Raw genomic sequence first — 12,572 nt, forward strand, 5'->3', positions numbered from 1 at the left:
GCATCTTTTAATTTCATGGCTGCAGTCACCATCTGCAGTGACTTTGGAGTCCAAAAAATTAAAGTCTGACACTGTTTCCACTCTTTCCCCATCTATTTCCCATGAAGTGATGGGACCAGATGCCACGATCTTCGTTTTCTGAATTTTGACCTTTAAGCCAACTTTTTCACTCTCCTCTTTCACTTTCATCAAGAGGCTTTTTAGATCCTCTTCACTTTCTGCCATAAGGGTGGTGTCATCTGCATATCTCAGGTTATTGATATTTCTCCCAGCAATCTTTTTTTTTTAATTTTATTTTATTTTTAAATTTTACAATATTGTATTAGTTTTGCCAGATATCGAAATGAATCCGCCACAGGTATACCCGCGTTCCCAAAAATATGGAACGCTTCACGAATTTGCGTGTCATCCTTGCGCAGGAGCCATGCTAATCTTCTCTGTATCGTTCCAATTTTAGTGTATGTGCTGCCGAAGCGAGCACATCTCCCGGCAATCTTGATTCCAGCTTGTACTTCTTCCAGCCCAGCATTTCTCATGATGTACTCTGCATATAAGTTAAATAAGCAGGGTGACAATATACAGCCTTGATGTACTCCTTTTCCTATTTGGAACAAGTCTGTTGTTCCATGTCCAGTTCTAACTGTTGCTTCCTGATCTGCATATAGGTTTCTCAAGAGGCAGGTCAGCTGGTCTGGTATACCCATCTCTTTCAAAATTTTCCACAGTTTATTGTGATCCACACAGTCAAAGGCTTTGGCATAGTCCATAAAGCAGAAATAGATGTTTTTCTGGAACTCTCTTGCTTTTTCCATGATACAGTGGATGTTGACAATTTGAGCTCTGGTTCCTCTGCCTTTTCTAAAACCAGCTTGAACATCTGGAAGTTCACGGTTAATGTATTGCTGAAGCTTGACTTGGAGAATTTTCAACATTACTTTACTAGTGTGTGAGATGAGTGCAATTGTGCGGTAGTTTGAGCATTCTTTGGCATTATCTTTCTTTGGGATTAGAATGAAAACTGACCTTTTCCAGTCCTGTGGCCACTGCTGAGTTTTCCAAATTTGTTGGCATGTTAAGTGCAGCACTTTCACAGCATCATCTTTCAGAATTTGAAATAGCTCTACTGGAATTCCATCACCTCCACTAGCTTTGTTCATAGTGATGCTTTCTAAGGCCCACTTGACTTCATATTCCAGGATGTCTGGCTCTAGGTCAGTGATCACACCATCACTATTATTTGGGTCGTGAAGATCTTTTTTGTACAGTTCTTTTGTATATTCTTGCCACCTCTTCTTAATATCTTCTCCATCCATTAGGTCCATACCATTTCTGTCCTTTATCAAGCCCATCTTTGCATGAAATGTTCTCTTGGTATCTCTAATTTTCTTGAAGAGATCTCTAGTCTTTCCCATTCTGTTGTTTTCCTCTAATTCTTTGCAGTGATCTCTGAGGAAGGCTTTCTTATTTCTCCTTGCTATTCTTTTGAATTCTGCATTCAAATGGGAATATCTTTCCTTTTGTCCTTTACTTTTCACTTCTCTTCTTTTCACAGCTGTTTATAAGCCCTCCTCAGACAGCCATTTTGGTTTTTTGCATTTCTTTTCCATGAGGATGGTCTTGATCCCTGTCTCCTCTACAATGTCATGAACGTCCGTCCATAGTTCATCAGGCACTCTATCAGATCTAGTCCCTTAAATCTATTTCTCACTTCCACTGTATAATCATAAGGGATTTAATATAGGTCATACCTGAATAGTCTAGTGGTTTTCCCTATTTTCTTCAGTTTAAGTCTGAATTTGGCAATAAGGAGTTCATGATCTGAGCCACAGTCAGCTTCTGGTCTTGTTTTTGCTGACTGTATAGAGCTTCTCCATCTTTGGCTGCAAAGAATATAATCAATCTGATTTCGGTGTTGACCATCTGGTGATGTCCATGTATAGAGTCTTCTCTTGTGTTGTTGGAAGAGGGTGTTTGCGATGACCAGTGTGTTTTCTTGGCAAAACTCTATTAGCCTTTGTCCTGCTTCATTCCATACTCTAGTGCCAAATTTGCCTGTTAAGGCAATGGCACCCCACTCTAGTACTCTTGCCTGGCAAATCCCATGAATGGAGGAGCCTGGTAGGCTGCAGTCCATGGGGTCACTAAGAGTCGGGACGACTGAGCAACTTCACTTTCACTTTTCACTGTCATGCATTGGAGAAGGAAATGGCAACCCGGTCCAGTGTTCTTGCCTGGAGACTCCCAGGGTCTGTGGAGCCTGGTGGGCTGCCATCTATGGGGTCGCAGAGATTCGGACCAACTGAAGAGACTTAGCAGCAGCCAGGCGTTTCTTGACTTCCTACTTTTGCATTACAGTCCCCTATAATGAAAAGGACATCTTTTTTTGGTGTTAGTTCTAAAAGGTCTTGTAGTTCTTCAAAGAACCATTCAACTTCAGCTTCTTCAGCATCACTCTGGTTGGGGCATAGGCTTGGATTACCATGATATTGAATGGTTTACCTTGGAAATGAACAGAGATCATCCTGTCATTTTTAAGATTGCATCCAAGTACAAAGCTGGTTCTTTGAAAAGATAAATAAGATTGATAAAACTTTACCCAATTTCATCAAGAAAAAAAGGGAGAGGACTCAAATCAGTAAAATTAGAAATGAAAAAGGAGAAGTTACAACTGACTCCACAGAAATATCAAGAATCATGAGACTACTATGAGCAACTCTCTGTCAATAAAATGGACAACCTGGAAGAAATGGACAAATTCTTCAAAATATACAGTCTCTGTAGACTGAACCCGAAGAAATAGAAAATATGAATGGACCAATCACAAGCAGTGAAACTGAAACTATGATTAAAAACATCCCAACCAACTAAAGTCCAGGACCTGATGGCTTCAGAGGCGAATTTTATCAAGTATTTAGAGAAGAGTTAACACCTGCCCATCTGAAACTGTTCCGCAGAGGAAGAAAAACGTCCAAACTCATTTTATGAGGCCATCATCACTCTGGTATCAAAACTAGACAAAGATACCACGAAAAAGATGATTACAGGCCAATAACACTGATGAACATAGAAGTAAAAATCCCCAACAAAATATTAGCAATCTGTATCCAACAACACATTAAAAAGATCATAACCATGATCAAGTGGAATTCATCCCAAGGAATGTAAGGATTTTTCAACATCTGAAAATAAATCAGTATGGTACAGTATATCAATAAATTGAAGAATAAAAATCATATGATCATCTCAATAGATTCAGAAAAGGCTTTTGACAAATTTCAGCACCCATTTGTGATAAAAACTCTCCAGAAAGTGGGCACAGAGGTTGCATAACTCAGCATAGTAAAGGCCATATATGACGAACATACAGCTAGTATTATACTCAATGGTGAAAAGTTGAAAGCATTCCCTCTAAAATCAGGAACAAAGCAAGGATATCCATCCTCACCACTTTTATTCAACATAGTTTTGGAAGTCTTAGCCTCAACAATCAGAGAAGAAAGAGAAGTAAAAGGAATCTAAATTGGAAAAGAATTTATACTGTCACAGTTTGTAGATGTCATGATACTATACATAGATGCTACCAGAAAACTACTAGAACTTATCAATGAATTTGGTAAAGTTTCAGGTTACAAAATTAATACAAGGAAGAAATACATTGCAATTCTGTACACTAACAATGAAAGAGCAGAAAGAGAAATTCAAGAAGCAATTCCATTTATCATTGCATCAAAAAGAATAAAATACCTAAAAATAAACCTGGCATCTGATCCCATCACTTCATGGCAGATAGATGGGGAAACAGTGGAAACAGTGTCAGACTTTATTTTTGGGGGCTCCAAAATCACTGCAGATGGTGATTGCAGCCATGAAATTAAAAGATGTTTACTCCTTGGAAGGAAAGTTATGACCAACCTAAATGGCATATTGAAAAGCAGAGACATTACTTTGCCAACAAAGGTCCGTCTAGTCAAAGCTATGGTTTTTCCAGTGGCTTAGCAGGAGCAGCAGCAGCAGCATGCATAGATGTGAGAGTTGGACTGTGAAGAAAGCTGAGCACCAAAGAATTGATGCTTTTGAACTGTGGAGTTGGAGAAGACTCTTCAGAGTCCCTTGGACTGCAAGGAGATCCAACCATTCCAACCTAAAGGAGATTAGTCCTGGGTGTCCATTGGAAGGACTGATGCTGAAGCTGAAACTCCAATACTTTGGCCACCTCATGTGAAGTGTTGACCCATAGGAAAAAACCCTGATGCTGGGAGGGATTGTGGACAGGAGGAGAAGGGGATGACAGAGGATGAGATGACTGGATGGCAGCACCAGCTCAATGGACATGGGCTTGAATGAACTCCGGGAGTTGGTGATGGACAAGGAGGCCTGGCATGATGTGATTCATGGGGTCTCAAAGAGTTGGACATGACTCAGAGACTGAATTGAACTGAACGGAAGAAGACAAAAGACCTGTACTCCAAAAACTATGATGCTGATGAAAGAAATCATAGAAGACATAAAAGATGAAAAGATGTATACCATGTTCATGGATTGGAAGAATTAATATTGTTAAAACAAATATACTACCCAAGGCAATCTATAGATTCTATGCAATCTCTATCAAATTACTGGGCTTCCTAGGTGGTACTAGTGGTAAATAACCCATCTGCCAATGCATGAGATGTAAGATACATGGGTTCAATCCCTCGTTCAGGAAGATTACCTAAAGGAGGCCATGACAACCTACTCCAGTATTCTTGCCTGGAAAGGCCCCATGGACAGAAGAGCCTGGTGGGTTCATAGGCTTGCAAAGAGTCAGGTATGATTGAAGCAACTTAGCATGTAACAAATTACCAATGGCATTTTTCACAGAACTAGAAAAATAAAACCCTGAAAATTTGTATGGAGACACAAAAGACTCTGAATAGTCAAAGCAATCTTGAAAGAAAAATGCACCTGAAGGAATCAGGTGCCCTGACTTCAAATTATACTACAAAGCTGCTGCTGCTGCTGCTAAGTCACTTCAGTCATGTCTGACTCTGTGCGACCCCAGAGATGGCAGCCCACCAGGGTCCCCTGTCCCTGGGATTCTCCAGGCAATAACACTGGAATGGGTTGCCATTTCCTTCTCTAATGCATGAAAGTGAAAAGTGAAAGTGAAGTCACTCAGTCGTGTCCGACCCTCAGCGACCCCATGGACTGCAGCCTTCCAGGCTCCTCTGTCCATGGGATTTTTTCCGGCAAGAGTACTGGAGTGGGGTGACATTGCCTTCTCCATACTACAAAGCTGCAATCATCAAAATAGTATGTCCTGGCACAAAAATAAGAATATAGATCAATGAACAGGATTGAAAACCCATATATAACCTCATGTACCTATAGTCAATTAATCTATGACAAAGGAGACAAGACTGCACAATGTTGGAAAGACAGTCTCTTCAAAAACTGGAGCTGGAAAAACTCGACAGCCACATGTAAAAAAATGACATTAGGTAATTTCTTAATTTCATGCACAAAAGTAAGCTAAAAATGGATTAAAGACCTAAATGATAGACTGGACACTATAAAACTCTTAGAGGAAAACATAGGCAGAACACTCTCCAATATGAATCACAGCAACATCGTTTTCAATCCATCTTCCAGCATAATGGAAATAAAAGCAAAAATAAACAAATGGAACTTGCTTAAAATTAAAACATACACACATACACAAAAAAGGGATAAGGGTTCAGGATGGGGAACACATGTATACCTGTGGCGGATTCATTTCGATATTTGGCAAAACTAAACAGTATTGTAAAGTTTAAAAATAAAATAAAATTAAAAAAATAAATAAAAATAAAGCCAAAAAAAAAAAAGAAAAGAAAAGAAATCAATAAACAAAACAAAAAGACAACCACAGATTGGGAGAAAATACTTGCAAGTGATGTGACTGATAAGGGGTTAGTCTCCAAAATTTGCAAGCAGCTTATGACACTTATTAGCATCAAAACAAATAACCCACTCAAAAAATGGGCAGAAGGCCTGAATAGACATTTTTCTAAAGAGGACATACAGATGGTCAAAACACACATGAAAAGATGTTCAACACTGTTAGTTATTCAGTTCAGTTCAGTTCAGTCGCTTAGTCATGCCACTCTTTGCAACCCCATGAATCGCAGCACACCAGGCCTCCCTGTCCATCACCAACTCCCAGAGTTCACTCAGACTCACATCCATTGAGTCAGTGATGCCATCCAGTCATCTCGTCCTCTGTCGCCCCCTTCTCCTCCTGCCCCCAATCCCTCTCAGCATCAGAGTCTTTTCCAATGAGTCAACTCTTCTCATGAGGTGACCAAAGTACTGGAGTTTCAGCTTTAACATCATTCCCTCCAAAGAAATCCCAGGGCTGATATCCTTCAGAATGGACTGGTTGGATGTCCCTGCAGTCCAAGGGACTCTCAAGAGTCTTCTCCAACACCACAGTTCAAAAGCATCAATTCTTCAGTGTTCAGCTTTCTTCACAGTCCAACTCTCACATCCATACATGACCACAGGAAAAACCATAGCCCTGATTAGACGAAACTTTGTTGGGAAAGTAATGTCTCTGCTTTTGAATATGCTATCTAGGTTGGTCATAACTTTCCTTCCAAGGAGTAAGCGTCTTTTAATTTCATGGCTGCAGTCACCATCTGCAGTGATTTTGGAGCCCCCAAAAATAAAGTCTGACACTGTTTCCACTGTTTCCCCATCTATTTCCCATGAAGTGATGGGACTGGATGCCATGATCTTCGTTTTCTGAATGTTGAGCTTTAAGCCAACTTTTTCACTCTCCTCTTTCACTTTCATCAAGAGGCTTTTTAGATCCTCTTCACTTTCTGCCATAAGGGTGGTGTCATCTGCATATCTGAGGTTATTGATATTTCTCCTGGCAATCTTGATTCCAGCTTGTGTTTCTTCCAGTCCAGCGTTTCTCATGATGTACTCTACATATAAGTTAAATAAGCAGGGTGACAATATACAGCCTTGATGTACTACTTTTCCTATATGGAACCAGTCTGTTGTTCCATGTCCAGTTCTAACTGTTGCTTCCTGACCTGCATACAGATTTCTCAAGAGGCAGGTCAGATGGTCTGGTATTCCCACGTCTTTCAGAATTTTCCACAGTTTATTTTGATCCACACAGTCAATAAAGCAGAAATAGATGTTCTTCTGGAACTCTCTTGCTTTTTCCATGATCCAGCAGATGTTGGCAATTTGATCTCTGGTTCCTCTGCCTTTTCTAAAACCAGCTTGAACATCAGGAAGTTCACAGTTCACATATTCCTGAAGCCTGGCTTGGAGAATTTTGAGCATTACTTTACTAGCATGTGAGATGAGTGCAATTGTGCGGTAGTTTGAGCATTCTTTGGCATTGCCTTTCTTTGGAATTGGAATGAAAACTGACCTTTTCCATTCCTGTGGCCACTGCTGAGTTTTCCAAATTTGCTGGCATATTGAGTGCAGCACTTTCACAGCATCATCTTTCAGGATTTTAAATATGTCAATTGGAATCTGCTAGTTATTAGAGAAATGCAAATCAAAACTACAATGAGATATCACCTCATACAGAATGGCTAGCATCAAAAAATCCACAAACAACAAATGCTGGAGAGAAGGGATCCCTCCTGCACTGTTGGTGGGAATGTACATTGGTACATCCACTATGGAGAGCAGTATGGAGGTTCCTTACAAAAACTAAAAATAGAGCTATTATATGAGCCTGCAAGCCCACTCCTGGGTATATATATAGAGATAAACATGGCCTGAAAATATATATGGACCCCAATATATAGGAGGTGCATATATATGCACCCCAAGTCTTTTTCCCAGTTCATTGCAGCACTGTTTACAATAACCAAGACAACTATAGGAACAACCTAAATGTCCATTGACAGAGGAATGGATAAAGAAGATATGGTACATGTATATAATACAATATTAATCAACCATCAAAAAGAATGAAATAAGGCCATGGATCCATGTTGCAGCAACATGAATGGACCTAGAAAATGTCATACTGAGTGAAGTAAGTCAGACAGAGAAGGAAAAATATCATATGACATACCTTACTTGTGGAATCTAAAATGAAATGATACAAATGAACTGCTTTCAAAACAGAAAGAAACTCACATTCTTAGAAAATGAAATGATGGTTGCTGGGGAAAAGGGATAGTTAAGGCGTTTTGGAAAGTCATGTACACACTGCTATATTTAAAATGGATAACCAACAAATACCTATCATATATCACATAGAACTCTGCTCAATGTTACATGCCAGCCTGAATGGGAGGGGGATTTTGGGGAAAATGGATACGTGTATATGTGTGGCTGAGTTCCTTAACTGTTCACCTGATATTATCACAATATTGTTAATTGACTGCACCCCACACAAAATGTTTTTGGTGTTAAAAAAATTATATTAAAAAAAATTCTGAGGATCTAGTGTACAGCCCAATGAGTATTGTTAATAGCATGGCCTTGTATAATGAAAATTGCTGGGAGTAGGTGTTAAGCATTCTCACACCAGAAAAAGAAAAAAAAAAAAAGAGTTAGGTATGTAACTATGTAAGTGATAAATGTACAGATTATGTTGATCATGGTTAATTACTCTACCATGTATGCATATGTTAATTCATTACATTATAAAATTTAAATAAATACAACTATATGTATTAATTATTCTTCAATAAAGTTAAGAATAAAACAAACTAAAGGAAACCAAGAAATTGCCAAAATTTAAAGGAATGTTTCTTTTTCTAGAGCACTCTATATCTAAAAAGATAAAGAGCAGAAAAAGAATTTCTCAAAATGAGTTTGGAATCATTAATACTTTAATGTAGAATTCTATTTTGAAATATAGATGTTTAAGACTTTTGCCCAATGACTTTTGCTTTTCTAATTTTTCAAGATTAGTAGCACAAAATAATGGTAAAATATAAAGTGCACTTAACTATTATAAGTAACACATTCTGAATTCCAGTCCCACAAGCCAATTAATGTCAAGAGCTTTGTCTAATATCTTTGACCAAGTTTTCTCTCAGTGATACTCATGATTTCTATGCCATATGACATTCCTCTGACTCTGCATTTCTGATAAGCTACTAGTCTGCTGTCAGGCTGCTGGCTCATGGCCCAGGCCTTAGGATCAAGACCTTTGAAGTGTCTGTCCTCACATACCATCATCATATCCTCTGGGGAATTTGTGACTCCCATGTTCGTTAACTTTCTGTTCTGTATATTGTAAAGATCTATACCTTGGCATTCCAAATTTGGCTATAAAATATTTAATTTTTCTAAAAGCATAATAAAGAAGCCCAATTATGTCTGTTTCAAGCTCAATGCCTGTCTAGTCAGATGTAGACAAGTACTAAATACGTAAAATTGATTTTACCTTGCATTTTGAAAACTTCCCAATGTTAACTGTTATGGACTGAACGTTTGTGTCCTCCAAAATACATAAATAAAGGCTCTAGCTCCAAATGTGATTTTATTTGGAGATACGGCCTTTGGGAAGAAATATTGGATAAATGAGGTCATAAGGACCTTGATCCAACAGCGTAGGTGTCCTTTTAGGAAAAGGAAAAGCACCAAAGCTCTCTCTCTCTGCTCTCTAGCCCCAAGGATAGACCCAGAGGCTACACAGGAAATGGCTGCTGTCCTATAAGCCAGGAAGACTAGTACCTCAGCATGCTGCATCCTGACCTATGACTTCCTGTCTCCAGAACTATGAGAGCATAAATTTCTCTTGGTCTGTGATATTTCTCATGGCAGCACGAGCAGAATAAGGCAGAGACTCCCTTGGTGATCCCCCTAAAGCTACTCTTCTAATGTCCTTTTTACCCTACTAAAACCTTCTGTAAATAAATTGTGTATAGGTGGGTGGAGGTATAAATTATGAGTTTGAGATTAGCATATGCACATAACTATATATAAAATAGAAAACCAACAAAGACCCATAATATAAGGGAACTAAACTGAATATTTTGTAAAAGCCTATAAGTGAAGAGAGGGCTTCCCTGGTGGCTCAGTGGTAAAGAGCCCACCTGCCAATACAGGGGATGTGGTTTTGATCACTAGATTGGGTTTAATCCTCTGGAGAAGGAAATGGCAATCTTCTCCGATATTCTTGCCTGGGAAATCCCGTGGACAAAGGAGCCTGGTAGGTTGCAATCCATGGGGTCACAGAGTCAAACATGTCTCAGCAACTATACAACAACAAATAAGGAAAGAGCCCTGAAGACAAAGCATATATATAACTGGATCACTGTACTTCTGAACTAAAAAGATTGTGCAAATTAACTATACATCAATTTAAAAAAAGAAAAAATATATAAAACTAAAACGTCTGAATAAAACATTGACTTTGCTTAATTAAAAAATAGACTATCCATGGCTTTGAGTGAATGTAAACAAATTTATTACCTTTTTCATGGATATCTCCTTAGGCTTTTATTCTTTTTTCTTTAATTGTGGATTAGAATGTTCTCTTTTGTAGGTAGATTGCATTTTTGCAAATATGTAATATTATTCACCTATAGTTATCAAATTCTTTTTATCTTCAAGACATTGTGGCTGCAAAATCTCAGATATCTCATTTAATCCTTCAACAACTATTTGAGGCAGACATTATTATTATCTCTGCTAGAGAAGAATAAACTCATGTTTAGGGATTTAAATTATATACTAAATCTATTTAGTTAACAAATAAACAGAGATATACCTAGAAATTTCCCCATGTTCTTCATTACCTTTGTTCAGATGAGTCATATGTTCTACTTGGGAAGCAGGTCTCTGGAGAAGTTCTTGCAGCTTTGACACAACTTGGAGAAATGTCAGTCTTATTCTAAACACAACAACTCTATTCCACAAGGAAGTGAATAATTTATCTGTCTAGAAATGCATCCTTCTGCCCAAGCTTACTCCTAGAAAGGACCAAAGCCATTTGTTAAAAAGAAGGAGAGAATAGGCAGAAAATGCAAATTTAATAGAGTTGATATTAGAGGGACATATTACTGATCTATTAACTTATTTGTATTTACTATTATTATACTTAGTGTACTTCCCTGGTGGCTCAGAGAGTAAAGCGTTTGTCTACAATGCGGGAGACCCAGGTTCAAGCCCTGGGTTGGGAAGATCCCTGGAGAAGGAAATGGCAATCCACTCCAGTAGTATTGCCTGGAAAATCCCATGGACAGAGGAGACTGGTAGGCTATAGTCTATGGGATCGCAAAGAGTCGGACACAACTGAGCAACTTCTCTTCCCCTTTCCCTTTCCCTTTATTATTATACTTGTTAAATATTTATTATAAGGTTATTTATGTATAAGATGACTATAATTTACTGCCTAAAATAGAATCCTTTTGAGAAAGAAATGATACTAAAAATAAAATCATAAAATTTTATATTTATTTATTGAGTAATGAATAGTTTTATTATATGGCTGAATTTGTAAAATACTTTTTATAATACCATAAAAATAGCGTATCTCTCTGTATGTTTCAGCAAAGTGAAAAATTATGTCTATATATTTGTAGCTGAACATTCAAAGTAACATATGCAGAATATTTATTTCTGGTATACTTTACCATCACATATTTTAGTTTCTTAGCCATATTTCTCTAATATTATGTTACTTATATTTTGAAGTATATATACTTTCTCTATATTTATGCTGAAAGCTCAGCTTTTCTTTTTTTTTTCACTTCACTTTTATTTTTATGTATTTTTTAAAAATTTTACAATATTGTATTGGTTTTGCCATACATCAACATGCATCCACCCACGGGTGTACACCTGTTCCCCATCCTGAACCCCTCTCCCACCTCCCTCCCCATACCATCCATTGGGTCATCCCAGTGCATCAGCCTCAGGCTTCCTGTATCCTGCATCAAACTTGAACTGGCGATTCGTTTCTTATATGATATTATAATATGTTTTAATGCCATTCTCCCAAATCATACCCCCCCCCACCCACAAAGTCCAAAAGACTGTTCTGTACATCTGTGTCTCTTTTGCTGTCTCGCATACAGGGTTGTCATTACCATCTTTCTAAATACCATATATATGTGTTAGTATACTGTATTGGTGTTTTTCTTTCTGTCTTACTTCACTCTGTATAATAGGCTCCAGTTTCATCCACCTCATTAGAACTGATTCAAATGCATTCTTTTTAATGGCTGAGTATACTCCATTGTGTATACGTACCACAGCTTTCTTATCCATTCATCTGCTGATGGACATCTAGGTTGCTTCCATGTCCTGGCTATTATAAACAGTGCTGCAATGAACATTGGGGTACACATGTCTCTTTCAATTCTGGTTTCCTCAGTGTGTATGCCCAGCAGTGGGATTGCTGGGTCAAATGGCAGTTCTATTTTCATTCTATTTTTTTTTTTTTAAGGAATCTCCACACTGCTCTCCACAGTGGCTGCACTAGTTTGCCTTCCCACCAACAGTATAAGAGGGTTCCCTTTTCTCCACACCCTCTCCAGCATTTATTGCATGTAGACTTTTTGATCACAGCCATTCTGATTGGCATGAAATGGTACCTCATTGTGGTTTTG

At 38.2% G+C, this 12,572-nt stretch overlaps 1 non-coding gene across 1 annotated transcript; it reads right to left on the reverse strand.

The window, feature by feature from the left end:
* Positions 1-374: 374 nt before the first annotated feature.
* On the reverse strand, positions 375-481 carry LOC139182872 (U6 spliceosomal RNA). Its single transcript, XR_011566433.1, has one exon. It is a non-coding gene; the product is annotated as a U6 spliceosomal RNA (small nuclear RNA).
* Positions 482-12,572: the final 12,091 nt, after the last annotated feature.

This window comes from Bos indicus, chromosome 4 (genome assembly GCF_029378745.1).
Source record: "Bos indicus isolate NIAB-ARS_2022 breed Sahiwal x Tharparkar chromosome 4, NIAB-ARS_B.indTharparkar_mat_pri_1.0, whole genome shotgun sequence".
NCBI classification, from domain to species: domain Eukaryota; kingdom Metazoa; phylum Chordata; class Mammalia; order Artiodactyla; family Bovidae; genus Bos; species Bos indicus.